The 25,322-nt window shown below is 36.3% G+C and overlaps 1 protein-coding gene and 1 non-coding gene across 2 annotated transcripts in view; one reads left to right on the forward strand and one right to left on the reverse strand.

Moving 5' to 3' along the window:
* KLHL1 (kelch like family member 1) overlaps positions 1–25,322 on the forward strand; it is a 451,195-nt gene that overhangs the window by 394,355 nt on the left and 31,518 nt on the right. The gene's annotated exons all lie outside the window — the stretch shown is intronic.
* On the reverse strand, positions 674–749 carry TRNAS-GGA (transfer RNA serine (anticodon GGA)). The gene has a single exon. It is a non-coding gene; the product is annotated as a tRNA-Ser (tRNA).

Below are 25,322 nucleotides of genomic sequence, written 5' to 3' on the forward strand. Positions count from 1 at the left end.
TGAAAAATAAAAAAGAAACTCAGAATCCAGTGTAGACTATTACAAGAGCATCAGCTATGTTAAACATATTGTTTTATATCAATATATTGATAGAAATAATCTGTCCCTTAGTGAAATGTGTTGGTCTGATGTCTTAAGCACCTAACACATACAGGAAACCAAATATTTTCAATGAATTTTTAATTAAAAGGATGTGCCCTATAAACTTGAAGGTATTGCTGTAGTTACTAATTATTTATGTGAGTATTATTATAATAATGTTTAATTTTGTAATATAAATATTTTATTCAAATTTTTAGGCTTTTGGATCACTACTACCTGGTTTTAAAACAGTGTGGCCTCCGGGTGCCTCTGTAAATGTCATTTTTTTTTTTAATTTTTTTTTTTTTTTTTTTTTTTTCTGAAGCTGGAAACAGGGAGGCAGTCAGACAGACTCCCGCATGCGCCCGACCGGGATCCACCCGGCACGCCCACCAGGGGGCGATGCTCTGCCCATCCGGGGCATCGTTCTGTCATGACCAGAGCCACTCTAGCGCCTGGGGCAAAGGCCACAGAGCCATCCCCAGCGCCCGGGCCATCTTTTTGCTCCAATGGAGCCTCGGCTGCGGGAGGGGAAGAGAGAGACAGAGAGGAAGGGGGGGGGGTGGAGAAGCAGATGGGCGCTTTTCCTGTGTGCCCTGGCCGGGAATCGAACCCGGGACTCCTGCACTCCAGGCCGACGCTCTACCACTGAGCCAACCAGCCAGGGCTGTAAATGTCATTTTTGTAACAGCAAGCACTCCATGACACTAAATACTTAGGCTTGAGTCCTGCTCTTTGTTATGACTTATCTATTAGTTTTATTAGATGAATTCATCATTTAGCACTCCCAGAAAAAGATTTATACAAAACAGTATTATTTTTTCCCTTTGTCTTGAGAAAGAAATTAGATTGTCTGATCTGATATAGATAAAAATTTGTCCAAAGACATTTCAACTTTTCACAAGACGTGAAGTTTACACTCTTGTAACAATAAAGGTGAAAAATGATGTCCTAGCAAAAATTTCTTCCCTGATAACTTCAGTTAAATAAAAGTTTTAAATGTAGACATTCAAATAGAATTTGGAAGCAGCTTTAGTGGTAAAGTGACTTACACAATGAAAGATAATTCACAGGTCCTCAGTTAAACTTTTACTGAGAGAGAGCAGGTTCTGAAAAGTTAATATACAAAAAAATATATAGCTTTAATATGTTGCACTTGAATAGAAAGATATAAGCTATTTATATCTTTTTATCGATTAGTAGAGGGAATTTTAAACTTTGGAATAAAAGAAAAGAACAATGTAAAAACAAACTCAAACTATATTTTATGTTTGGTTAAAGGAAGAGAATAAAGCAAAAATAATTTTTTATTATTTTATCAGACAGTACTATTTGACATTTAAAAATTGTTTTAATTTATTGGTGTGCCATTGGTTAATAAAATTATACAGGTTTTAGGTGTACAATCTATAAATATCTGTATGTTATATTGTGTGTTCACCGCCCCAAGTCAGGTCTCTCTCCATCACCATCTATCCCCCATCTAACTTCCTTCACCTCCTCCCACCCCTTTTCTCTTCTGCAATCTTTTTTTTTTTTTTGGTGTGTGTGTGTGTGTGTGTGTGTGTGTGTGTGTGTGTGTGTGTGACAGAGACAGAGAGAGATAGGAAGAGGGGCTGATAGGAACAAACAGACAGGAAGGGAGACAGATGAGAAGCATGAATTCTTTGTTGCACCATCTTAGTTGTTCATTGATTGCTTTCTCATATGTGTCTTGACCGGGAGGCTACAGCAGACCAAGTGACCTCTTACTCAAGCCAGTGACGTTGCGCTCAGGCTGGTGAGCCGTGCTCAAACCAGATGAGCCCGTGCTCAAGCTGGCGATCTCAAGGTTTCTCACCTGGGTCCTCTGCATCCCAGTCTGACGCTCTATCCACTGCGCAACCTCTTGGTCAAGTTCTCCTGCAATTTTCACACAATTATCTATGTCTATAAATTAATTTTTCTTTGCCTAATCACTTCACCTTATATGCTTGTACTTTCATATCAAAGTTTAATTAAAGCCTTTTTGCATTGGACATTTCAATGCATCTTACAAGCATATATGTATATATGATATCTATAATTTTGTATATGCTTATAAAGAGTAGTATATTATGATTAATCTTTATCCTTAGTCTGAAAGGCTTAAATTGTAAGATGCTAAATATGTTAAGAAGAGTAATGAAGCATAGTTACTATTCTTTTGAACACACAGATAGCTTTTTTATTTATTGTGTATAAACTCTTTTATAAACCTTAATGTTTTTACAATACAAATATTTGCTTCATTTATATTTTTGTAAAATAGTTATTTTTTTAATATTCAATCTGTTCTAATACCAACAGATAAAGTAAGGTATTTTATTATGCTAGATTGGAGCTTCAGAGTAAATTTTGCTCATTTAGCAAAGACTTTTCTAGGTGCTAATCAGAAACCTGTGACAAACAAGAGACTGCTCTCATATTGCTTTGGATTTAGGAAAGTAACAGAAACCATGTATTTAATAGCACTTGATTCTAGGACAGATTCTTTCGGGGCATATATATAATAAGGGAAATACTATACTTACAAATATAAGTATATTTATATTATATAAACATGGTTATAATAGACATAATAAAACCATACCATAGAGATTTGCAAGACTTTTTTGTAACAAAGGTTTTGACTTTTATGTGTGCTAATGACACAAAATAATGAGTGTCTCTGAGGAAATAAATTAATTTTATATATATAAAACAAATACGTTTTGTATAAATATATTAACTTTAGAATATAATTATTAGGGTTTCTTTGGTAGATATTTGTAGCTTTCAATAGCTGTAGGTAATTGGAGAATCTAATTCTGTTCCCCTCAGACTGTCTGCTATCTGTGTCCATGAAAAATAGTGTGTTAGACCAAAATTTGATGCACATATATGAATATACTTATTTACAAATCAGAGAAACAAGAAAAACTAGATGTACTACTTGATTTGGATACTAAACAAATCATAGCTCTTTGTAATGACATATGGCAAACACTGTGGTTTAAATTAGACAATAGAATCCTCATATTTGGTTACACCTGAAAAACCTCTTGAACAGGTAATTCTAAAGTCTTTCTTCTTAATCCATGTATTTTAAAGACCACACATTTCACTAAGGGACAGATTATTTCTATCAATATATTGATATAAAACAATATGTTTAACATAGCTGATGCTCTTGTAATAGTCTACACTGGATTCTGAGTTTCTTTTTTTATTTTTCATTATAATTTGTTTTCATTTTTTAAATTCATTGATTTGAGAGAGAAAGAAAGAGAGAGAGAGAAAAGGACAGAGAGAAAGAGTGACTAGAACATCAATCTGTTCTTTGTGCCCTGACCGGAGATGGAACTAGCAAACTGTACTTCCGGACAACGCTCTAAACAACTGAACTCTCCAGCCTGGGCTGAATCTGAACCTCTCATGAGAATTGTTTAAATGCTTACAAAACCACTCTTATTAGCGGCAGCTAGCTTCCCTGCTGTATTAGATAGTAATTTAAATATTAGTTAATAAGTCTCTCAATAAAAACTAAAGAACATTGCCCTACTGGATAGTTCAGTTGTTTAGAGCCCTGTCCTGGAGCACAAAGGTTGCCAGTTTGATCCCAGGTCAGGGCACATAAGGAAACAGATTAATGTTCTTGACTCACTCCCACTCTCTCCCTTCCTCTCTCTAAAATCAATAAAATAAACATTAAAAATGTGAAAAATGCACTGTCATTTATATGTTGATGTATTCTAAGAAATAACTGAGACTATAGAAATGGATATGTTTAAATTTTTATGAATAAAACAACGTTAAATTGTTGCTCTACATTATCTCATGGTAAATGTATAAGCTATCATACTATTTGTTAATAAAAAGACAAATACTCACTCTACAATATTTTATTTCCACTTTAGCATTTTTATCTTTCATTTAAAATAGTCACATTAATTTTTTTCTGAAGCACAGTCTATCATTTTGGTTTATCTTTATTATAAAATATTTACATTTAACAGAAAGAGAAATTAAGGATACAATCCCCTTCACTATTGCAACTAAAAAAATAAATAAATAAAATACCTAGGAGTAAATTTAACCAAGGAGATTAAAAACTTGTACTTGGAAAATTATAAAACATTGGTAAAAGAAATCAAGGAAGATACAAACAAGTGGAAGCATATATCGTGCTCATGGTTAGGAAAAATAAACATCATTAAAATGTCTATATAACCCAGAGCAATTTATAAATTCAATGCAATACCAATTAAAATACCAATGACATACTTCAAAGATATAGAACACATACCAAAAAAGAACACGAATAGCCTCAGCAATCTTGAAAAGGAAGAATAAAATGGGAGGCATCACACTTCCTGATATCAAGTTATACTACAAGGTAATTGTATTCAAAACAGCCTGGTACTGGCATAAGAACAGGTATATAGATCAATGAAACAGAACAGAGGACCAGAAATAAACCCACACCTTTATGGACAACTGATATTTGACAAAGGAGGTAAAAGCATACAATTGGAGTAAAGACAGCCTGTTTAACAAATGTTGTTAGGAAAATTGCACAGCTGCCTGTAAAAAAATGAAACTAAACCACCAACTTACACCATTCACAAAAATAAACTCAAAATGGATAAAAGGCTTAAATGTAAGCCATGAAATCATAAGCATCTTGGAAGAAAACATAGGCAGTAAGCTCTCCGAGATATCTCAGAGCAGTATATTTGCTGATTTATCTCCACGGGCAAGTGAAATAAAAGACAGGATAAAAAAATGGGACTATATCAAACTAAAAAGCTTTTGCACAGCTAAAGACAATAAAAACAGAATAAAAAGACAAACTACACAATGGGAGAACATTTTTGACAATACATCTGATAAGGGGTTAATAACTAAAATTTATAAAGAACTTGTAAAACTCAACACCAGACAGACAAACAATCCAATCAAAAAATGGGCAAAAGAAATGAATAGACACTTCTCCAAAGAGGACATACAGATGGCCAATAGGCAAATGAAAAAATGCTCAATATTACTAATCATTAGAAAAATGCAAATTAAAACCACAATGAGATATCACCTCACACCAGTCAGAATGGCGCTCATCAACAAAACAACACAGAGTAAGTGCTGGAGAAGATGTGGAGAAAAGGGATCCCTCCTGCACTGCTGGTGGAATGCAGACTGGTGCAGCCACTGTGGAAAACAGTATAGAGATTCCTCAAAAAAATAAAAATAGGACTGCTTTTTGACCCAGCTATCCCACTTTTAGGAATATACCCCAAGAACACCATAGCACTGTTTCAAAAGGAGAAATGCACCCCCATGTTTATGGCAGCAAATGATTCACAATAACAAAGATCTGGAAACAGCCCAAGTGTCCGTCAGAGGACAAGTGGATTAAAAAGCTTTGGTACATATATACTATGGAATACTACTCAGCCATAAGAAATGATGACATCGGATCATTTACAACAACATGGATGACCTTGATTACATTATACTGAGTGAAACAGGTAAATCAGAAAAAACTAACAACTATATGATTCCATACATAGGTTGGACATAAAAATGAGACACAGAGACATGGACAAGAGGTGGAGGGGGGCGAGGAGAGGGGGAGGAAGGGAGAGGCACAAAGAAAACTAGATAGAAGATGACAGAAGACAATTGACTTTTGGTGATGGGTATGCAACATAATCAAGTGTCAAGGTAGCCTGGAGATTTTTTCTCTGAACATTTGTAACCTGATTTATCAATGTCACCCCATTAAAATTAATAATAATAAAAAATTAATTAAAAATATATTTACATTTAAATAAGACTTAATTATACATGGTACTATCAAATAAACATTGATATTGAATTTTTTTTTGATGATGGCTAATATAAATGGTTGCATATTCCATAAATCAATATGCATAAAAAGATATTTACTACTCAACATGCTGAATTTTAATAATTTCCATACTTCAGAAATAGATGTAAAATTTTACTATTCCATGTAAATTTTATAACTAAGAAGAATAAGGAAAGAATTATAAGAAAAACTATGCAAGAATTAATTAAAATCTTCTGATTCCAGACCATTTCTTTGTTCCTTCCTGGACCTTGATCTTACTTTTGACCCTCAGTACATGAAATCATATTAAACTAAGAATTGTGTTAAAAAAGGAAAAAAAGAAAAAGCCAACTGCTAAAAAATCTCCCCCACATTTTAAGTATACATTTTCTCATTTAATTTTTGAGGTAAATGCCATTATTACAACCATTTTCCAGATTAGAAAACTGAAATTTCAAGTGTTGAAGCAGCTGACTTGCTATTGTAATACTCAAAACTGTCTGCATCCAATTTCCTCCTCTAACAGTTACTTTTTATTAATATTTTCCGTAGGTTCTAGCTTATACAACTCATATATGTCAGTCAACTACTCCCAGGCAATGGGCAAATCCCTAAGAATTTTTAATGGAACCACGTGTATCTAGGTAGAATATAAAAAGATGGTTCAACTAGTAAAGACATTTCAGAAACTTGTGAACAGCTTTTTTTTAACTAAGTGAGAACAGGGGAGGCAGAGAGACAGACTCCCACATGCGCCCTGACCAGGATCCACCCTGCAAGAGCCCTATGGGGCTATGCTCTGGCCATCTGGGGTGTTGCTCTGCAACCAAGCTATTTTTAGCATCTGCAGCAAAGGTTATGAAGCCATCTTCAGCACCCACAGCCAATAGAGCCATGGCAGTAGGAAGATGGGAGATAGAGATAGAGAAAGAGTGGGGAGGGAGAAAGAAGCAGATAGTCACTTCTCCTGTGTGCTCTGACTGGGAATCAAACCCAGGACATCCACCTGCCTGGCAGATGCTCTACCACTGAGCCAACTAGCCAGGGCCATGAACAGTTATTTTCAACTTCTACAGTTGCTTATTTTGTTTTTGTTGAGTATCATTTGTTTCTATTTGATTAAATATATCTGCATAGGTATAGCATAATTAGGATAAGTAAATCAACATGCTTTTCTTTTGTTGCTTTTTAAAATAGCATTTCCTATTATCAGCTAAGAACTATACAAATGCATGACATTAAAATGATGGAATTCTGGGATCCCAGTCTCACTGAAATTATTTTATTTATACACTATTTATTGATAAGTTTTACAATTCTAAAAAGCATACAAATCAGAAAAATATCTTTGCAGAATTTACTGTTTTGATATCATATATCTATCTTTTTATTCAAGTCTCTCTATAGTGGTCATTTTAGCATAGAGTAAAGAAACATTACATTATTGTTTTTAAACAGAATTCACCCAAAAGTATTTTATACATATTATTCCTCAATCTTGCCACTTAGGAAATCATAACATCTAAAGTTATGTACCCAAATCCCTTTATTGTTAACCTCTCATGGCAAAGAAACTATATCTGGTTCTAACTTTCAATTTTCCTAACTGCTTTTCACTAGAAACAGCTAATGTGAATCTGTGCCAACAAAGGTCAATTGCTGCTAGTATGTAAGTAAGCTTGAAATGACAGAGAAGGACCATTAGTGGAGGAGTCTATAGATAGGGTCTCTAACCTTGTCCTTAAATATAAAAATTTATGGAGGATTTATTAACCTTTCAGCATTTTCCTAAAAGATTTGATATAGGAAGGCAGAGTTAAGTGGTTTATTAAAAGTAATTTGAGAGAGTTGATTCTCATTGTGTAAGATAATTTTGAAGACAATGGATTTAAAAAATTGTCATTATTTTATGATATAGAAATATAAAGAGCCTGTTTCTTTTCTCTTCATTTTGAAACTTGCTGAAGTCACACAATGCTAAATAATAGCTTAGACAGATCAGGCTAGAATGACCAAACAAGAAACATAGAAATCTTCAAGGTATAAACAGGATATAGAGTCAGATTAATATGCAGAGAATGCTAATTAGTAGGAGTCTTGATGCAGAGATTTATGTTCAAGAGAAACAGTTTGTAAAACCAGAGAGCATGCATGGCAGGAGATTAGCATTTTCTTGATGATCAGATATTACAGTAAGGAGATAAACCAATCACTGCTTTACAAAGAACACCCAAAAAATTATATATTTATTTTTCATTTGCTTATGCCATACATACTTGTGATATAGATATATAAGGAACAAATTTAGGCTATAATCCATTAATAATAAATCAAATGATAAGATCTCATGTGTTGTTCTGTTGTATAAGAGAGATATTTATTAGTTTGGTCTCTTCCTTTCAAGTAATTCTTGCTTATAACAGTTAACTTTCTAAAACACAAATCTGTTGTCTATTTACCTGTCTAGAAAGAACAAACTCTTTAAAATGATATTCACAGCTCTTCAATATTTACCCTTTACCTCATGACACTTTAAATTCTGCTACTTCCCTCTGCCATTGCAGCCTGAGATTTATCACATTAGATATCTTACCAAAGTAGATACACAAAGTTGGTTTACCGCCTACTTGGCCCAAGTTGATATCTCCACTCAGACTTACCTTTCCTCTTACCTAGAATTTTTATTCATTTTATAAGATTTAGTCTAACGTCATTTACTAGGCAAGATCTTACTTTGTTACCCATTGCAATATTAGTTGTAGTCTCCTCTCCACTCCTGATACATAGTGGGTATAGATTAACACCTATGATTCTAGATAATAATTATTTAATTGAGTGTTTTTTATACTTAGCCTCTGAGTTTCTAGAAAAGACTATGTCATATTCATTTTTATTTTACTGCTCACACGTCTAAAACATTGTTACCTAACGTACATACTTGTTAAATGAATATAAAATACTGTCATCAATTGCAAAAGTATATTAACAAAACTGTTAAATATTTTTTTAGTTCTTTGTTAAGAACCGTACTTGTCCAATTTCTCTGCACATCTTAAGTTTAAGTGTATATATATAATGTTTCTTTTAGTCAATGGAATCTAGAATAAACTCAGGAAATCTCAGTTCAAGAAAGAATTAATTAACAAAAGCATAAACACCTAATTACTAATGTTATATAAATTAATGGGTTATTTAAAAATAACTAATGAAGTTATTAGTAATTACTGAATTTTTAATCATATCACCTCAAGGTCAATGTTTAATAGAAACAAACTGTGTACAATTAGGAAAATTAATCTCTGAGTCAAATAAAAAGTGTATTATTTTTAGCATTGAAGTTTTTAATGGGTAGAAATCAAGAGATATGTTAGTCTTGATCTTATACTTGACAAAATATTTTCTTTAAAACTTTGGACACTTGTTTCCGTCAAGATATTAGTGCAGTTTTTTTTATCTGCTGTTCAGATAGAAAAAAATTTTTTTAAATGAAAACTATGTATTTTTAATTTAAAAAATTTAATAAAAAATGATCCTGAAAATATCCTATGATTCAATATAACTAAAAATATGTTGGCTTAGAAAGTTGATACTGTAATTTCTCTTTGTTTTACAATGTAGAAATTACTTCCTTAATCTGATAAGCAGCCAGATTATTCTATATGAAGTAATGAAAAAAAATTCTTCAGTTTTTAAAATAGGATTATTTCCTTTCATTATCCACAAAAAGAACAGTCTTAAATAAACATTTATTTTTTAATTTATACATTTTACTTAATGATTAGAAATTTTATTCCATAAGCACTTATTAAATAGTTACTACTGATTCAACATTATGCTATACATAAAAATTAAATATAACAACAAACTTAATTGTTTATGGAGAATATTTTCTTAAAGCTTTATCTTTTAATTTTCTTTCAAGTTACTGTACAACCCTTTCACATGTTTATAGAGATTGTTTACCATCATATGCTGAATTTCAAACCACTGGAAAAGACTATTTTGTTATTCTAAGGTTTAGTTTGCTGAATTAGTTAATTATTTTACTCTCTCTATATTCTGCCATGGTTCATCTAGTCACGCCTCTAGTGAGCACCGATATATTGAAAGTCCATTAGTTCTTAATCATAGTCCTAGGTGCTTTGTAAAATACAATAATTAATCAGAGTAAAATTTTACTTTTACAGAGATTGCAGTTTCTTAGACAGAAATTCTAAATTATTTTAATATTATTATATAAAAAATACAAGTTTTAATTAAAAACTGTCAAACAGTGATTGCATCTTTTTTAGAGCCTATTAAGTATGAGAAAATTTTATCTTTGAAGGCTTGAATGAAGATTTAAATGATGCATAGAATTTTGATATGTTTCAGAGATCTTTTGAAGCACCGGGTGCAGTATAAGTAATATCATGAACTTAGGCTATCTGAAACATAGATGAAACACTAAGTATTACATTTGATAGATTTGAATACTTTATAAATATACTAGTGGTAGATAGAACTTTAAAAGTTTGAGGCTAGATATTTTTTTTTTTTTTTCATTTTTCTGAAGCTGGAAACAGGGAGAGACAGTCAGACAGACTCCCGCATGCGCCCGACCGGGATCCACCCGGCACGCCCACCAGGGGCGACGCTCTGCCCACCAGGGGGCGATGCTCTGCCCATCCTGGGCGTCGCCATGTTGTGACCAGAGCCCCTCTAGCGCCTGAGGCAGAGGCCACAGAGCCATCCCCAGCGCCCGGGCCATCTTTGCTCCAATGGAGCCTCGGCTGTGGGAGGGGAGGAGAGAGACAGAGAGGGAAAGCGCGGCGGAGGGGTGGAGAAGCAAATGGGCGCTTCTCCTGTGTGCCCTGGCCAGGAATCGAACCCGGGTCCTCCGCACGCTAGGCCGACGCTCTACCGCTGAGCCAACCGGCCAGGGCGAGGCTAGATATTGAATAACATATTATATCATATGATAAAGCTTACTCTTTAATATTTTCTCAACAGAGGAAAATCTGTAAAGCTTTTGAGCAGGGATAGTGTGTGTTAAAGGAAGATTAATCTAATCTTGTAAAAGCATCAAAAATCAGTTGAAGAAAGAAGATAAGCAAGTAATAAACTGAGTTAGAAGACCGTTGAAATATATGATGTGAAAATTAAATATGACAAATTATGGAGGAAAAAAGGACAGTTTTTAAAGTATAATGACAAATAGAATCATCGAAATTATATGATTAGTCAATTAAAATTCTATGATATTAATTTTATCTGAGTTGATGATAGTGATTATATTAGTTTAGATTGATATTTCTTAATTGAGTACAAGATAATATTGTTAAAACAGAGTTTTCACTTGTTAATGTATAAAGTTTGTTAAAATGTTTTAATCATGTAAAGCAAACATGGTTTTCCTCACTATCCCTTTGATGCACTAAACTTATTTCTATGTTAAAAAAATCTGGATTTTGCATTGGTCACAATAGTTTTTGCTTTAAACAAATAATCTTAAGTAAGTCTTAAACAAAAAGTAATGAATAATATATCTATTTTCATTTCCAAAAATAATTAATGATTTAATCACTAAGAAATGTAGCAATACTTTATTTAAACCAGATTTACCCACACCTACTCTCTTTCCTTTTTTTTTCTGAAATGAAGGAGAAAAAATGTTACAATAATATCAATTGCCCTTTCATTAGGGTAATATTGATATATGGCAGATAACCAAAATTGTCTTAGTTACCAATTTATAACAAGTAAAATGTTGGTAAAACGGTATGGCTTATTTTTTCTAAAAGTTAATTTAGACTAACATTATTACCTTCCATCACATTTTTATTCATGCCAGGCTGGTTCAGGTTTGCCCTCACTAGGACACACCCTGTTGATTGCCTGTCTACCAGATACCCACTTCATCTTCCCTAAAAATAACTTCATTTTATGTGGATACAATGTGAGCAGTCTAAGAAGTATCAGGAAGGCAAACCCAATCCCTTAGATCAGCAATTTTCAATCAGTGTGCCACAGAATTTTTAAAACATGCAATATCTGGCTATTTAGTCAGGGCACTAACCTCTTTTCCCTTAGATTGTCAAATAAAAAACAACAGGAAACAACACAATAGTCATCTGGATGTGAGTGAATCAAAATTATACTTTGTTTTCTGTCTGATAGGCCAAAAATATATTCTTTGGTGTACTGCAGAATTTTAGTAATTGCGTGCCATGAGGTGAAAATAGTTGAAAATTGCTGCCTTAGACAGTTATTCACGAAAGATAGACTAGAGATAGACTTGTAACTGAGCCCTGGACAGGCAAGTATGGGAGAAATCTGCTGGGATAATAATACTAATAATACTAATAATAAAATAATAATACTATGGCCATTCGAGTATATATGTATAAAATTGTTAGGAGGGAGACAAAAGAAAATATACAAAGCTATCTTTATTTTTGTCATAAAGGATTCTCAGAAATATCCCTGCAGATTTCTCCCACACTCAAAATAAGTATAAAATATTTCAGATATTAAAATCTTCCACTTTTTATACTTAGTTTAGATATATTGATATATACAGAAAGAGGCATTTATGCATATTTTTTTATTTAGTAAGAGGAGGGGAGGCAGAGAGATAGACTCCCACATGAGCCCTGACTGGGATCTACCTGGCAAGCCCAAAGGGCACAATGTTCTGCCCATCTGGGACCCTTAATCCGCTGCAACCCGAGCCAATTTTTAGCTCCTGAGGCAAATGCCATTGAGCCATCCCCAGTGCCCAGAGCCAACTCGCTCCAATTGAGCCATGGCTGCAGGAAGGGAGGAGGAGGAGGAGGAGGAGGAAGAGGAGGAGGAGGAGGAGAGAGAGAGAGAGAGAGAGAGAGAGAGAGAGAGAGAGAGAGAGAGAGAGAGAGAGAAGTAAAAGGGGAAGGAGTAGAGAAGCAGATGGGCGCTTCTCCCGTGTGCCCTGACCAGGAATAGAACTGGGGCATCCACATGCAGGACCAATGCTTTACCATTGAGCCAACCAACCAGGGCCTAAGAGGCATATTTTTTAATGCAGACTCCTTTTCAATGTTTTTGTCTCACAATCAAATACCGTATGTAAACCTCAGAACATAAATATTCAGAGGATCACAGAGAAATCTTCACTAACGCAATACAAAGCACCTCCCATTCTGGAGGCTATAGTTCTCCAAGCACACTGTCTTACTTTCTAAGAGCTGCTGCAACAAATCACCACAAACTTGGTGGTTTAAAATTATTATCTCAATGTTCTGAAGATCAAAATTCTAAAATCAGTTTATCAGCAGGGCCACTTTTTCTCGGGGAATCCTTCCCTGCTTCTTCCTGCACCTGGAGGATCCAGCTGTTCCTTGACTTGTGGTCACATCCCTCTGATCTCTGCCTCTGTGTTCACATTGCCTCCTTTCTGTGTCTAAAATCTCCCCTGTGTTTCTCTTATACAAACACTTGTCATTGAATTTAGGAATCACCAGCCCAATTCTAGATAATATACTTATATAGAGCTTTAACTTAATCACATGTGTAAAAGTTATTTATCCAAATTATTTCCATGTTCTAAGAACTATCATTCACTACACATGCTTTTCTAGAAATTCAGAAGATTTTAGTGCTATAAATAATATTTATTTGGTAAGTATAATGATTCTATCAGTATTTAAAGTTTACATAAACAGTTATTTACTTCTGTATTTATGTGTGTATATATAGCGTTATAACATTTTTAAAAACATAAGTATAAAAGCATCTGTAAGGCCCTGGCTGGTTGGCTCAGTGGTGGAGCGTTGGCCTGGTGTGCGGGAGTCCGGGTTCGATTCCCAGCCAGGGTACACAAGAGAAGCAATCATCTGCTTCTCCACCCCTCCCCCTGTCCTTCCTCTCTGTCTCTCTCTTCCCCTCCTGCAGCTAAGGCTCCATTGGAGCAAAGTTGGCCCGGGCGCTGAGGATGACTCCATGGCCTCTGCCTCAGGCGCTAGAGTGGCTCTGGTTGCGGCAGAGCGACGTCCCAGATGGGCAGAACATCGCCCCCTGGTGGGCGTGCCGGGTGGATCCCGGTCAGGCGCATGCGGGAGTCTGTCTGACTGCCTCCCTGTTTCCAACTTCAGAAAAATACAAAAAAATAAAAATAAAAAATTTTAAAAAAGCATCTGTAACTATAGCTTTTATTAACTACCTACCTAAGACAAATTAAATAGGGACTCAACGTTTGCAAATTTGAAACAACTAATGTATGGTAATGAAAAAGAGCTAATGTAATTCATGAAAGAAATTCATACCTTTGAAAGTTAATTTTCCTTGTACTCAATTGCTATTTCCATCTGGCTATATGACCCCCAAGCTAATTTTCAGACTTTATTTAATGAATAACATTCAAATATAAAAATGCATTCAATTAATGAGACAGTTTTTGATGTACCAAATACATTATTTGTATTGCTCTGAAATTTGTAATACATATTTGGAATGTAGATTTTTTTAAAGCAAAATTAGAGTATTTGTTAAATATTGCTAAGGATTCAAGTATAATCTAAAAAGACAGGGAAGTTGAATCTTCTGCATTGAATCTATTAGGATTAAATCAGCTGTCCTAAAAGTAAAACCCAGAACAACGATTGTTTAAAACAAAATCTTCCTTGTGACAAAGGGGAGGGTTTGAGCATCTGTGAGCAAAATCACCGTTCAGCCTTAAAGCTCTGAGAACACCAGCAGTCATCATTCCTATTGTTCTCAGTGTTTAACAACAGGCCAAGGCCACCTCATTGCCCATGTGGTTGCTTCTACTCTGACTATTGCTACAGCAGTACAGACAGCATTCCGCTGCTTTGGTCAAATTGCTGCATCTAACCACAAAAGGCTAGAATTTTATCTTTCTTTAATTTTTCTGAAAGGGGCATGTGCTGGCTTAAAACTTAATGGTTTTATTATAATAGGATAAGGAAAAACAGGATAAGTGTCAATTACCAGTTGCTGCTACATAAAGAATATAGATAAAAAAGTTAAGTATTTAGTCTTTTATCTCTTTATTTTTCTTCTTTTTCTTAGTGAGAGGAGAGGAGATAGACAGTCTCCCACCATGTGCTCAACTGGGATCCACCTGGCAACCCCCATCTAGAGCTGATGCTTGCAACCAAGCTATTTTTATCACCTGAGTTGTAGGCTCTATGGAGCCATCCTCAGCACCTGGGGCAAATGCACTCGAATCAATCGAGTCATGACTATGGGAAGGGAAGAGAAAAAGAAAGAGAAGAGGAAGGGAGAGTGGTGGAGAAAAAGATGGTTGCTTCTCCTGTGTGCCCTGACCAGAAATCGAACCCAGGACATTCACATATAGGGCATCCACATGCCAGGGAAGATGCTCTACCACTGAGCCAATCAACCAGGGCTGTTTTATTCTTCTAAAAATTCTGTAAAAATGGTTTGATTCTAATTATAAAACAATTTTTTTTTTTTTTTATTTTTTCTGAAGTGAGAAGCAGGGAGGCAGAGAGACAGACTTCTGTTTGTGCCTGCCTGGGATCCACACAGTATTCCCACTAGGGGGTGATGCTCTGCCCATATGGGTATTGCTCTATTGCACCTGGAGCCATTCTAGTGCTTGACTCCATGGAGCCATCCTCAGCACCTAGGCCAACTTTGCTCCCATGGAGCCTAGGCTGCAGGAAGGGAAGAGAGAGATAGTGAGAAAGGAGATGGGGAAGAGTGGAGAAGCAGATAGGTTCTTCTCCTGTGTGCCCTGGTCAAGAATCAAACCCGGGAGTTCCACAGGTTGGGCCAACGCTCTACCACTAAGCCCACTGGCCAGGGCCTAAAACAATTTTAATTTGAACCAAACATTTATCTCATCCAAAATTAGGATGTAGTAATGTGATAGTTAAACAAGAGATTACCTAAGAAATAATCTCCAACATTTGTGTATGAGTATGCCTATTGGTAAACAAATTTTGATACCAATAAATTTTTCATAAATTATAAAATGTATTAATTATTTAAAACTATAATTACTATAAAACATGCAAAGATACACATTAAATCATAATAAAAAGTAATTTATAATATATAATTTGCATATCCAAAGGATTTTATTATGTACCTCCTGAGATAGATGTTTTCTACTTCTGAAACCACTAGTACTTCATAATCTTTAATGTGCATGGCCCTGGCCAGTGGGCTCAGTGGTAGAGCATCAACCTGGTGTGCAGGAGTGCCAGGTTCGATGCCCGGCCAGGACACACAGGAGAAGTGCGCATCTGCTTCTCCACCCCTCCCCCTCTCCTTCCTCTCTGTCTCTCTGTTTCCCTCCCACAGCCAAGGCTCCATTGGAGCAAAGTTGGCCCGGGTGCTGAGGATGCCTTCATGACCTCTGCCTCAGGTGCTAGAAAGGCCCTGGTTGCAACAGAGCAACACCCCAGATGGGCAAAGCATCGCCCCCTGGTGGGCATGCTGGGTGGATCCCGGTCGGGTGCATGCAAGAGTTTGTCTGACTGCCTCCCTGTTTTCAACTTCAGAAAAATACAAAAAAAAAAAAAAAAAATCTTTAATGTGCATATAATTTACTGGGAATTTTCTTAAAATGTAGATCTGATTCAGTAGGTCAAGGATGGGATATTCTGTTGGTTTGCATAAAAAGTATTCCTAGCAACTAAATCTCATATGGGAAGTGCTTAACTTTAATGTTTGCTGTTTTACCTAAAAATGAAGGATGGTTGCTACTTTCATCAGGCTATTTTAAAGAAAATTATACAGAAATATAATAATAGAGATTTCACTGCAGAATTCTCAAGAGAAATAACATGTGCAAGAGCTATAGTTAAAAATATGTAAGCAGTTATATGTGTTTTTAAAAGAATGTTTTAGTAAATGTAAACATCAAAAAGATAGTTTAAAAATTTTTTTACCAAAAGAAATCATAAATTATTAAGCTAGAGAAACAAAAAATGACTTTAGTTATTTCTATTATTTTCAATGATTATGTTTTAATGTACATTTAATATTGTTACTGAACAAAGTACCAAAAAATATTTTTGCATTACAAACCTTGCTTTCCAACATCTGTAAAGATATTTTTAGTAAGCATAGGGAAGAAATTGTAGTATCATTCTGACTTTGGAATTATTCTGGCTCGGTTATTCACTTCACTTAATGAGACCTTTCTGCAAGGAAATCATCACAGCTGCAGAAAATGCGCAAAGCATATTATAAGGCTTCCAGAGTTCAAAAATAGTTTGGTAATTTATAAAAATATCTTTCATTATAATCTGTAAGCATGAAGTATGAATATTTTCAAGAAAAACTTGAATATTTTCCAGTTTTGGGTTATTAAAAAAAACCAATCTGGTCCCCTATTGAATTATAAGCAGAGATGTTTGGGAAAGAAATTGAAGTTTTGACAGTGATGACAAATCTTACAACTCATCTTTCAACTTGCTAGCATTATCTTAAAATCTCAGCTTTAATGACTAATATTAAGAGAGATTACACCTCCCATTTTATTGATATAATAATTGTAAGGTATCTTTCCCCTCCAAGGAAGAAGGAAGGGTGTAGCCACAAAGTGTGGATAAGCAAAAGCTTTATTTAGTAATAGCGCATCCTGCCCGACGAGGTTCTCTGGTCTGGGGGCCAGGGGCCAGAGAAGTCTCATGGAGGAAACCGCGTGGGGAAAATTTAAAGAGTCATTAGGGCAGTCACGCTAATATGATGTGACAAATTTTCATTAGCTGACAGATGGTTGCTCTTTTCCAAAAAACTCCTGGGAAGTTTCTTTTGGCGTGCATGGGTGTGGGCTGTTCCAGCTAAAGTTCCCATATCTGGTTCCTCATGTGACCTTCCCCCATTGCCAACCGACCTCATATTCTGACCTTTTATGTTAGATAGAGGCGCCGCTGTTCATCTGGCTACTTCCTGCTGGTTAGGGGCGCCGTGGGAAGGAGAGGTCAGAAAGTGGTGGCTTTGAGGGGAGTCGCGAGGAACATTTATTTGACTGTGACTCAAGAAACCTCGCTGATGCAGTCTGGAAAGAATTTTAAAAAGAGGAGTAAATATGAGTAAGATGCTGATAATTATTAATAGAAGAGAATTTAGGATAGGGGCAGCCCAGGTGAGGATGGGTGGCTGCTATCAGGAGTTAAGCGAGTTGTAGAAGGAGAGATCCTTGTGCAATTTCTCTCGCAGATGGATGAGAAGATTGATGTTTTCTTCCATTGGGCCAGTCTCACTGAAAAGCACTGCTCCCTGTCCTAGCTCATTCTGGCGGCAGGTTCCTGGTGGGAGGGACAGGAGCAACAGGAGGGTCTGCAGGGCCCAAACTTTTGGTGAGCCAGAGACGGGTAGGGCCCAGTGGTTCCAATTGCCAGCGGTCCTGCATGGGGGTAAGCTTGAGGTGAGAGACATGGTTAGAAGTGAGGGTAGTATTGAGTATGGGGGAGCCCTTGGCAGTGAGGAAGCTGTTGTCAGCTGGATAGTGGCCCCGAGACTGTGTAGAATGTCTCAACCCAGAAGGGGTACAGGGCATGATGGCATAACTAAGAAGGAGTGCAAAAAGGGGATTCCATCCAAACTGCATGTCAGGGGTAGCATGCAAAGAGGAAAAGAAGGGGTCCCATCCACTCTTATAACCAAGACCTGTGAGGGAACTAGAGGTCTAGAGTGTGATGGCAAAACAGAGAAGGTAATCCCCGTGTCCACAAGAAATGAGAAATACTTACCTGGTAGTTGCAGCATTACCCTAGGCTTGGTGAGGGTGATGGGGGGTCTTCAAGTCCAGGCAACGTCATTCATCCATGAGGCTTAGAAGTTTGACCTGTGGACCATCTGGCTGGCTTGGCCTCCCATTTGGGTGGCTTGTCCTCCACATAGAGGGCCTGAGGAAGAGCCTGTTGCCCAAACGGGCAATCGCTCTGCCAGTGACCGGACTGCTTGCAGTCAGGGCAGGGCTTAGTGGGCACTGCACAGGCAGGGGCACTGTCGGAACCAGTGATGGAGTTCCTTTTTGCAGCCCGGATATGGGTCGGACATCTCCTATGCCTTGCCCCTGTTGCTCTGCCGGCCTCAGGGCTGCCACAAGAGCCTGGATTTGGATCATAACCTTTTGCTGCATGCGGGCCTGGTGAACAGCCTTGGCCTTTTCCTACTAGCCGCGACCATTAAAAACTTTGAATGCCATGTTCACCAGGTCTCGGGTAAGGGTTTGGGGGTTGAGGATAAGAGGAGAGGGAGGCTTCTGGGGAGTCCAGCACCCAGATCCAGCCAGAAAAGCCAGAGCCAGAGGCAGGACAGGGCCAGGCCTTCCTGCAAGAAGATAGGGGTTGGGCCATGGGGTCAGGAGCCCTACAAACTGGCATGAGGACCAATGGTGGGAGGAAGGGGGCCTGCTGGGGGAGGGGCTTAAGAAAACAGCAGAGAAGAAAGGGGCCCTGTCCAACAGGGGAGGAGGCTTCCTGGGGGGAAGAGACCTGAGTGGAAAAGGTCCACAGAGGGATCAGAGAGAGGTCCCAAGGGAGGGGCACCCCCAAGGGGCAGGTAGGAGGGGGAGAGAGTTGGGGGTCGGCAAAGGGGGTAAGATCAGGAGCATAGGGTTTAGCTGAGGTTTCTCTGGCCATAAAGGGTCTGCGCCATGTAGCAGGTGGCACAGAAATTAGGACGGGGGCGCAAATACTAGAAGCCCTGAATGTAAGGGATCTCCAACCATTTCCCAGTTTTTTGGCAATAGTTAAATTGGTGAGGATGTTAAAATCGAAAGTCCCTTCAGGAGGCCACCTGGTTCAATTATCCAGTGGGTTCTGTGGCCTGGCCACAGTGGAAAAGAAGAACAGTTTCTTCTTCTTTAAGGAAGGAGAGATTTCGGATAAGGCACTCCAGGAGTGTTTTTGAGTCATGTTTAGATTCCTATGCCTCCCGTGGCCTCCCTCAGTTCTTGAAGTTGTCAGAGATGAGAATTGGCATCCCGCAACTCAAGCTCTGGCCACTAGAAGGTTAAGTAGAGTGGATGTGACCAGGACGTCTCCACAGGCACACACGAACTTGGAACAGAAAAGAGGTCCCTGATGCAGCAGTGATTACGGACAGGGAGTCTCAGCGGAAAGAACTGAAGGGAGGCTGGAGGCAGGAAACTTACCTCTCTGTGTGCCAAAGTAGGTGGAAGGTCAGAGATCCTGATTCTTCCTCAGAAAGGAAGAGGAGAGGAGTGGCCCCAGTGGGCTCAACTCCTCCCAGGTTTCAGCACCAAACGTAAGGTATTGTTTCCCGCCAAGGAGGAAGGAAGGGCATAGCCACCAAGTGTGGATAAGCAAAAATATTCTTTAGTACAGCGCATCCCACCTGATGAGGTTCTCTGGTCTGGAGGACAGGGGCCATTGAAGTCACATGAAGGAAACCACATGGGGGAAATTTAAAGGGTTGTTTAGGGTGGTCAAACTAATATGACGTGGCAAAATTTCATTGGCTGACACATGGTCTCTCTTTTCCAAAGGACTCCTGGGAAGTTCATTTTGGTGCACATAGGTGTGGGCGGTTCCAGCCAAAGTTCCTGGGTCTGGTTCCTCATGTGACCTTCCCCCATTGCTGACCAACCTCATAATAATTAAAATGTACTATTATCCATGATAATAAACTCATACTTCTATAAATTTAATATTTAATCTTCACCTAAATCATATAAGGTAGGTACTCTTTAAAATTGAATGGACAGCCTGACCAGGAGGTGGCACAGTGGATAGAGCTTCAGACTTGGATGCTGAGGACCCAGGTTCGAGACCCCGAGGTCGCCAGCTTGAGTGTGGGCTTATCTGGTTTGAGAAAAAGTTCACCAGCTTGGACCCAAGGTTACTGGCTCGAGCAAGGTGTTACTTAGTCTGCTGTAGCTCCTTGGTCAAGGCACATATGAGAAAGCAATCAATGAGCAACTAAAGAGTCACAACAAAAAACTAATGATTAATGTTTCTCATCTCTTTCTGTTCCTGTCTGTCCCTATCTATCCCTCTCTCTGACTCTCTCTCTGTCTCTGAAAAAAAAAAAAAGATTGAATGGACAGAGATATAAAAAATTTAAGATATTTTTTCTCTAAAATTACACAACTGATAAAAGTGAATTAGAACTTGATCCTAGATAAATATTCTCCAAACCTAGAACTATTAATTATAGCATTCTACTTTTTTCCTGCTTTCAACTTTAATATTCTCACCCACAATACCTTAGTTAATTAAAAATAGTAATGTATGATATTCTTAATTATTTGTTAAAATGTAGTTCCTATTTTATCTATAGCAAAATATATGGAAAATTATCTAATTTTTTAGACCAATTGAATAGATGTTTATGCTGAAAGATTAATATTTATGTACATGTTTTCTTGACTTGTTCTAAGCAATATTTACTAATTCTTTACTTCAAGTTCTATATTTTGATTTCTGTAATAATCTTAGTGTTGAATTATATAATATTTTTAATTTTTGTAAAAGCTTGATCATAATGTTTGCAAAAAGTATTGTTAAATTTATATATTAATTGTGTCCCTAAGTTACAATTGAATTATAAGAATTCATGGTTCTAAATGTTGTTAACAATGTTTGATTTGGAAATAATTTTAATTTTAAAGTATTTTAAAGTATGATTGTCAAAAATTTTCTGTCAAATATGTCTTATTTTTATAACCTGATTATTCTGATTACAATTTACATCAAGCATTTTATATGCTTATAGGATTCTTATTTATTCTCTTTTTTGAATTTCCTTTTTACATCTTTCCTAAAACTTAAATATGAAGATAATAGCAATTACAAACTCCTTTTATGAGGCGAGCATAATTTGATTCCAAAACCGGGCAAAGACAATACAAAGAAAGAAAACTATAGACCAATATCCCTGATGAATTTAGATGCTAAAATCCTCAACAAAATATTAGCAAACTGGATCAAGCAATATATGAAAAAAAAAATCATACATCATGATCAAGTGGGAATTATTCTGGGGAGGCAAGGCTGGTACAATATACACAAATCAATCAATGTGATTCATCACATAAACAAAAGGAGGGAGAAAAACCACATGATAATTTCAATAGATGCAGAAAAAGCATTTGATAAAATCCAGCACCTATTCATGATCAAAACTCTCAGCAAATTGGAAATACAGGGAACATACCTCAACATAATAAAGGCCATCTATGACAAACCCACAGCCAACATCTTTCTCAATGGGCAAAAATTAAAAGCAATCCCCTTTAAGATCAGGAACAAGTCAGGGGTGCTCCCTTTCACCACTCTTATTCAACATAGTTCTGGAAGTCCTAACCACAGCAATCAGACATGAAGAAGAAATAAAAGGCATCCAATTGGAAAAAAAAAAGTAAAACTATCATTATTTGTAGATGATATGATATTGTATATAGAAAACCCTAAAGTCTCAGTCAAAAAATACTGGACCTGATAAATGAATTCAGCAAGGTGGCAGGATATAAAATTAATACTCAGAAATCAGAGGCAGTTTTATACACCAACAGTGAACTGTCAAAAAGAGAAATTAGGAAAAAAATTCCCTTCACTATTGCAACAACAAAAAATAAAGTAACTAGGAGTAAAATTAACCAAGAAGTTTAAAAACTTCCACTGGGAAAATTATAAAACACTGATAAAAGAAATCAAGGAAGATACAGACAAGTGGAAGCATATACTGTGTTCATGTATAGGAAGAACAAACATCATTAAAATTTCTTTATTACCCAAAGCAATTTATAAATTCAATGCAATACCAATTAAAATACCAATGACATACTTCAAAAATATAGAACACATATTCCAAAAATTTATATAGAACCAAAAAAGAACAGGAATAGCCTCAGCAATCTTGAAAAGGAAGAATAAAGTGGGAGTTATCACACATCTTGATATCAACTTATACTATAAGTCCATTTTATTCAAAACAGCTCAGTACTGACATAAGAACAGGCATATAGATCAATGGAACAGAACAGAGAACCCAGAAATACACCCACACCTTTATGGATGACTGATATTTGACAAAAGAGTTAAGAGCATATACAATGGAGTAAAGACACTCTTTTTAACAAATGATGTTGGGAAAATTGGACAGCTACCTGCAAAAAAATGAAACTAGACCATCAACTTACACCGTTCACAAAAATAAACTCAAAATAGATAAAAGATTTAAGTGTAAGTCATGAAACCATAAGCATCTTAGAAGAAAACGTAGGCAGTTAGCTCTCCGACATCTCTTATAGCAATATATTTGCTGATTTATCTCCATGGAGAAGTGAAATAAAATACAGGATAAAAAAATGGGACTATATCAAACTAAAAAGCTTTTGCACAGCTAAAGGCAATAAGAACAGAATAAAAAGACAAACTATACAATGGGAGAACATATTCGACAGTACGTCTGATAAGGGGTTAATAACTAAAATTTATAAAGAACTTGTAAAACTCAACACCAGGAAGATAAACCATCCAATCAAAAAATGGATAAAAGAAATGAATAGACACTTCTCCAAAGAGAATATACAGATGGCCAATAGGCATATGAAAAAATGCTCAACATCACTAATCATTAGAGAAATGCAAATTAAAACCACAATGAGATATCACCTCACACTAGCCAGAATGGCACTCATCAACAAAACAACACAGAATAAGTGCTGGCAAGGATGTGGAGAAAAGGGAACCCTCCTGCACTGCTGGTGGGAATGCAGACTGGTGCAGCCACTGTGGAAAACAGTATGGAGATTCTTCAAAAAATTAAAGATGGAACTGCCTTTTGACCAGCCATCCCACTTTTAGGAATATACCGCAAGAACACCATAGCATTGTTTTAAAAGGAGAAATGCACCCCCATGTTTATGGCAGCATTATTCACAATAGCAAAGATCTGGAAACAGCCCAAGTGTCTGTCAGTGGACGAGTGGATTAAAAAAGCAGTGATACATATATATAATGGAATACTATGGGGCCATAAAAAAGGAAATCTTACCTTTTGTTACAACATGGATGGACCTGAAAACTATTATGTTAAGTGAAATAAGCCAGGAAGAAAAAGAAAAATATCTTATCACCTCGCTCATTTGAGGAATCCAATGAACAATGTGAACTGAAGAACAGAATTGAGACAGAGGAGGGATCAAAGTGACCAGAGGAAGGGAGGACAGAGGGAAGGGGGATGATAAGATGGGATAAACCTGAAGAGAAGGGGTGAGGGCACTTTGGGGACGGGGACAAGGGAGATGTTGAGGGAGATATGGGGGAGGGGAGGATGCTTTCAGGGCGACACTAGAATCTATGTAAACAGAATAAAAATTGTCAACAAGAAAAATTTTTTTTTAAAAGTTTACAAAAAATTGTAAGAGCTTACAAAAATTGAATGGCTATAATGTATCAGATTCTGTTCTAAGTGCTTTACATACATTAATTTTTAAAATCTTCACCACAACATCGAGATCATTACTATAATTACTGTCAATTCAGTGATGAGAAATGCAATAAAAAGAGGTTAAGAAACCATTTTATGTTGAGTGGTAGAACTACAGAAAATTCTTAAACATAAATGTAAAAAGCCAAAGCATTAATGGTAGATTAATATATTTGATGACATTATATCTTAAATTTTAGTGTTAACAATAAAGTTAGAATTCTTATTCAAATTTAACTAGCCTTGAAGAAGTATTAGTATCTGGGTAAACTTTTTGTCTTGCACAACTATAAAAGCTGAATAAAACACATACTTCAAATTCTTGAAGGCATCAGTGTGAAACCAAGGTGGCCAGCACTTCAAAAGCCAAATGTCAAAGGGAAGAGTACTTAGACAAACTTAAGATTTACTTCAGTTTTCTTCAGGCTTATCTGTGTCACAGAGTCAAAGGGGCAAAATAAAATCTGATAACCAGGGCTTGCTAGTTTCTGAGTTATAGAAGTGCAAATTAGAATTCCATGGAGATCCATACAAGAAGGATCAAAATTCTAGAAAAGGAAAAACAGACTGTGAGGAAAAGTCTTGATATTGACTTTTTTGAAAATGTCTCAGGATACTTTGTATCTTAAAATTATTAGCAAATCTTGGTCATGTGTGAGATTGCTTATTCAGGGGAACTTTATTTGATAATCTATTTGACAAACTCATTTTTGTTATCTCTATAGTCAGCTTAAACATGTGGAAAAGAAAAAATTAATTAATATAAATGTAGAACAACAACAAAAATAGCAATATAGAGGAAATAAATTAAAAATGAATTGTAGAAACAAGTTGAAAAAATTAAAATTATATCTAAAAATAATCAGTTATTGCATTAAATATAGATGGATTAAGTAACCATGATCAAAGGTCAGCAAACTAGAACAAAAACAATCTTGATGTAGGTTCATTAATAACTAGCAAAATA

The sequence above is a fragment of the Saccopteryx leptura genome, chromosome 4, assembly GCF_036850995.1.
Source record: "Saccopteryx leptura isolate mSacLep1 chromosome 4, mSacLep1_pri_phased_curated, whole genome shotgun sequence".
Taxonomy (NCBI): domain Eukaryota; kingdom Metazoa; phylum Chordata; class Mammalia; order Chiroptera; family Emballonuridae; genus Saccopteryx; species Saccopteryx leptura.